At 38.5% G+C, this 5,735-nt stretch overlaps 1 long non-coding RNA gene across 1 annotated transcript in view; it reads left to right on the top strand.

Moving 5' to 3' along the window:
* LOC107738606 (uncharacterized) overlaps nt 1-4,349 on the top strand; it is a 67,802-nt gene extending 63,453 nt beyond the window's left edge. Inside the window, exons 2-3 of the long non-coding RNA XR_001639906.1 lie at nt 3,733-3,974; nt 4,153-4,349. This is a non-coding gene — a long non-coding RNA (uncharacterized LOC107738606). The remainder of the gene's footprint in view (nt 1-3,732; nt 3,975-4,152) is intronic.
* Nucleotides 4,350-5,735: the final 1,386 nt, after the last annotated feature.

Here is a 5,735-nt window from a genome sequence, read left to right as displayed (position 1 = left end):
CATCTCCACCCCTAAACCTACCAATCTCCACCCCTAACCCCACTCATCTCCACCCCTAAACCTACCAATCTCCACCCCCTAGATGTGGATCCAACCACTCACCCTGGATCTTGTGTTATGCAGTGAGGGACTACTGAAAATGTCTTCAAAGAAGTGTGTTTTTGGTTGTGAGGGAAAGATAATCTTCTTCAGCTTCCCAAAGAACCCAGCGTTAAGGGAACAGTGGATGCATTTTGTTTTTTTGGGGCGGCAACGGAGTTGTGCACTTGTGTTTTTTCCCCCGTCATTTCAGTGACTAATGATTTATAAACAAGGCCCAGTTCGACTTTGGATTTGCAGATCGTTTGTTACTGAAAGATGGAGCAGTCCCAGCAATAAAAGATCCAGGTCATGAGTCGGAACCTCAGGCGGTGAGTAAAACTGCATCAAATTTCTGTGTTTTGTTGGTAATCAGCGCGAACATGCTCTTGACTCTTTAGCTCTGCCCACGGCATGCCTCCAGGAGCTCGGCTGATTTCAGAGAGAATCATATCCACCTTATTTTTTCAACACGGAAGTAAGAAGTTTTCTGTGAATGTGCAAGACTTCCGGTTCATTAGCCGCCGTTGGGAAATAACGAGAAAAATAACAAACGGTAAAACTGTTTGCACTACAAACCAGTGTGTTCATAATTAAGATAATAGATTCAAACAATATTATAAGACACACCAGTTTGCAATATCAAGCAGCAAAACAAGCTGTTTTGTACAGCTAAAAATAGCTGGAAGTGGATGACACCGGAAACCAGACACATTAAATTGACAAATGGCCACGCACGCTTTTATGGGAAAAATAAGGTGGATAGCTGTAACTTGCTTTTATAAATCTGAAAAAAAAGACTCTTCTGAGATTTGAAGGATGCAATACTACTATATAGGTACTCAAGATTAACATGAGATTGACAGAAACTGTGTGTGTTATGTCCCCTTTAATTTAATTTAGAATCCATGTTTGGTTGAAGCTGCTAGATTGTGGTCACTGAGTTTTTATTTTTGAGTCTTTGCTTTATATCTTTGATGGTAATGTGTCTCTCTCTCTCTCTCTCTCTCTCTCTCTCTCTCTCTTTGTCTCTGTCTCTTTCTTGTCTAATAAAGCTATGGCACAACCCTCAGTCTCATAAGGCTAATTCATCAGTTACATATCTCCCGTTCCCTTTCTTTTTTTAAATGGAAAACATCATCAACCCTGGGAAAAGACACAATTAAATTTCATTTTACACAAAACACTCCTCCACTCCCCCTCCTCTCTCTGATGCCTCTCTATCGTAAGTGGGGGCAGGGCAATCTTTCTTTGATGTACTTCAAAACGAAACACTTGGCAGAGGCCGTGTGATGGAGGCAACGGGGAATGAGGGACGGTGTGCGTCTGTGATCGCGCCAAAGTCCCCTCGTGCTTCACTTTCTCATTGAACAAAGACTGATTGCATTGTTGGGGTGAAATGGGTTATCATTCTCCGCATTCTTAGGCAAATGACCTGAACCTCCTACCCTCGCAGGTTCCCTCAGAAAGCTTGCCGTAATGGATGACGCTCTGGAAGTTGTGCCTGAGCCGCATTAGCACTCAAACTCCTGACAGTGTATAGCACTTATTTCTTAACAGCAAAACCTAAACACTGTGAACCACTGGTGTCACAAAATCATCCGTATATTCAGTAGCACATGTCATCGAAAGTGTGGATCACAAATGACAACTAGTGAAGAAGTTGTGGTGCAATATATTCAGTGCTAGACTCGCTAATATTATATTGTGACATTGACTCTTCCGGGTTTTAGTTCTTCACAGCCATCGGCACAGTGTGTACCGTCTCCTTTAGGAGCATAAGAGACATCATTAAGATATTAACTAATTTCCTACCATGGATTCTCCTCTTTGCTCCCGTACAAATTAGGACATGCTGTATTGTCCTGCCACCGCTTGACAAAGTCCATGACAGCATGACATAAGGTTGTCATAAGATGACACGGGGGTGTGACAGCATGCCATCGGGATGAAATGGGGGTAGACAGGGTGAGATTGGAGAGGCAGTGAGGACAGGTGTCACTGGCCTGCAGGTGTTGCTAGGTGACAGGTTGCCCTGGTAGCGACAGGTCCTCATGTGTATGTATGGCTGGCTTCTAAGTGACGGGGACATTGACATCAGAGGGCTCAGGGCAATGTCAGGCCTAGAGACAGTCCAAGACCTCTGTTAGCCCTGAGACCTAAAGTGCACTGATAAACACACACACTCACCCTGTCCTCCTCTCTTTGCATTTAGGGAATTGCTCTTCAATAGTTCATTCAAACAAGCACTCTCAAGGGTGTTTCACACTGTGCTTAATCCTGGGTTATCGTCTCTTTAATGTCACTTTAGAGCAGAGTCTCACAATTGTGATTTTAGGGCTAGCACTGTTTTTAACCTTCTAGAGTAGGGTTAGCATTGAATTTCAACAAAAGGTATGAAGTGTGAAGCGGCACAATGCTTAAAAGTTATTTAGCAACAGTCAACCAGTCATAAACGTATATATTTGCATGCTGTTTAGTGTCAGTGTTTGAAAGAAAAATGAGATATCACAAGCTGATATGTATGCATGTATTTATTTATTTCGTTGGTTAGTCTTTTATGCTGTACCAGGGCTGCATTTATTTGATCAAAAATAAAGTTATAAAATTTTTTTTTTTTTTTTAATATATATATATAATTTAAATTGTAATTTATTCCTGTAATGACTAAGCTGGATTTTCAGCAGCCATTACTCCAGTCTTCAGTGTCACGTGATCCTTCAGAAATCATTTTAATATGCTGATTTGCTGCTCAAGAAACATTTATTTTTATTATCAGTGTTAAAAAGAGTTGTGCTGCTTAACATTTTTGTGATACATTTTTTAAAATGTATTTTATTTCTGTGATGAACCGTAGAATAGAAAGTTAAAAAGAAATCTTTCGTAACATTGTAAAGGTCTTTATTTTAATTTTTAACCAGTTTAATGCTAAATGTAATGCTCAATTTAATCCTTGCTAAATAAAATATATATATATATATATATATATATATTTCTTAAAAAAACATATTTTGAATGGTCACGTATATTACATATAATCACTACATATACACAAATAAAGTGCCAGTAATGTTAATGAAATTAAACTAAAAAATGCAATAAAACCACATTAATTTAAGTAAAGATGAAGCAGTATTTATTCATCTAAGTTTAAAACAACTTGAGCGGATTTAGGTGCCAAAAGTTTTACAGTTATTAAACGCATTTTTATAAAAAATAAAAAAAAGACGTATACCCATTGCAAACTGTCCAAACAGTTTTATTGACCTCATAAATATGCAAATTAGAATGCTAACCTGGGGTTTACAAGTGTGCAGTGTAAAAACTTGAAACTTGATTAACCAGGATTAATTAGTAACCCATGATAAAGGATGAGCAATGGGAAAAATGCAATAGGATAACCCGGGATTACATTTATCCATGGTTTAAGTCCCTGGGTTAACAATTTCACGTGTGAAAAGCCCATTATATCCAGTTTGCCTGTCTATCTATAAACTTGTCAGTACACATATTTGTACACAAAATATACAAATACACACCTCACCAGTGTCTCCTGTTTCCCCCCCCTCAGATCATTTAACATTGTGTTTGTCTCCATTCCAGGAGAAGATTTCCTAACATATATCTATGCCTCTTTTTTTTTTTCTTTTCCAGGACTAAATTTGACAGTTGGCTACATGTGGCAGCCTCTTCTCTCTCCCAGCCTTCGTCTCTTTCTGTCTCCTAAGAGCTCCGTCAGTATGAAGAGGCCCGAGGACGCCATCTCATCTTCTCTCAGCCGGTGTCAAGCAGCAATCCTGCGGGGCCCGTCCCTGCTTAATTCAGCTTAGAGGCCCTCTCTCATCCCCGACATTCCTGATCGCCTCATTTTTCCGGGTATGCCTCTCAGGGCTGAGGTAATTATTTCCATAATAATAATAACAGACATATTAGTATGTTTAGCAGGCAGATGTATTGCTCTGTTCCCTTGCCTTACTTATATTTGCCTCTGAACTGAGTGACCTATTAGAATGGATTAATTCTGCTATTAAAAAAAATTTAAGCACTTAATGACCCCTGTCTCTTGATGGAAAGGTGGGGAACCCGCCTGAGGAGGATTTCTTCAGACATCCCCCTGATCTATCAAACTCCACGTTGGACACCAGGAGCAGCAGGTGTTAAAGTCTTCATTCGTTTCTGTCTTAGTTATGGATGAATTGGCTGTATGAAATTACTCAAATGGTGGCTGGCCATTAAATTCATAAGGAATCAGGTATACAGTAAATGGGAAGGGCGGAAAGAAAAATGAAGAATACTTGAAGAAAATGTATTATTATTTATTAAAAGTTCTGTTACATGAGGTCTTTTGGAGCATGCTGTCAGACTCTGTTCCATGTTTCGTGTGTGTCCTGCTCCCCATGTGCCTTCCCATGCCCTTATTTGGTTTGTTTCCTGTTCCTCCCCTGATTAATTAAGTTGATTTCTTCCCAGGTGTTTCCCTTGATGTGTCATGGCTCCCAGGTGTGTCTCGTCATCCCCTCCTCCTGTGTGTGTGTATATAAAGTGTTCCCAGTCCCTAGTTCTCTGTCCGATGTTGAAGGTCTTCGTGTGAACGTCTTCCTGTGTTCGTCTCCCTTGGTGCAAATAAAGTCTTGGTAAAGCATTCTCCAGTGTCTCCTCGTCCCTCGTGTGTGTGCACCCGTGACACATGCATTGTCTCCTATTATGAAATGTGAATTATTTTAAAATGCAGCATTTTTAACCTGGAAAGCCTGACACACAAAATAGTTTTGAACTGCTTATTGAAACTTTAGGTATGTTTCTAATAATTTAAAAAACTTTTGTTTTGTATAATATTTAATACATAAGGCTTTTATGGCCCATATATTATTATATATAGTGAGAATATGGATCTCACACTCGAGGACCAAAACAAATAAAAATAAATTAATTGTTTTTTTTTTTTTAAATCCCAATAATATGTCTTATATATAAATATAAGATGCTATTTAAATGGTTAGTTTTATGATTAGAGCTCTTTAGTTTTAATTGTGGGGCAAGAAATCATATTCAATAATTTAAAAAAAATAAAAAAATCAAGTAAACCTACAGTGAGTTGCTTCACTCCAGTATGTCCATCTTTAAATATTACTAAATATACAAGTTATTCTTAAATTTACTTTATAAAAATCATTAAAGATTTCACAGCAAAATGACACATGTATATGCATATTTTTAAAATGATACTAAAAGGCCTTTTACTTCTACTAAAAAGTATAAACTATCAATCATAAAATCATCAAGGGTTAACATGCATATTGTAAGAATGTGCATTAGGTATTTATTTTCCAATGGATGTTGATGTCTGTCTCTCTCTCTCTCTCTCTCTCTCTCTCTCTCTCTCTCTCTCTCTGTCTGAATCTGTATGGATGGAGGGTTTTATCAGTCAATGACACAACATCTAAATCTCTTTCTTTGGTGCGGAGCGGTTTGCAGGGCTCCAATACAATGCAGCACTGGAGATAGCAAGACTTAATTCTCCCAGGATTGTGCTGTCTCCCAGCAATCACAGGGAAACTGGACTAGAAAATTAACTTGTTAAAAGCTCTAGCCATCACTCTCTGAGTCTGATAGACAAATCCATCCAAATACCAATCACCCTCTGAAATGAGAAAATA

Source organism: Sinocyclocheilus rhinocerous, unplaced genomic scaffold, assembly GCF_001515625.1.
Source record: "Sinocyclocheilus rhinocerous isolate Xijiao unplaced genomic scaffold, SAMN03320098_v1.1 scaffold2509, whole genome shotgun sequence".
Lineage (NCBI taxonomy): Eukaryota > Metazoa > Chordata > Actinopteri > Cypriniformes > Cyprinidae > Sinocyclocheilus > Sinocyclocheilus rhinocerous.
This window is presented reverse-complemented; position numbering and strand designations above follow the sequence as displayed.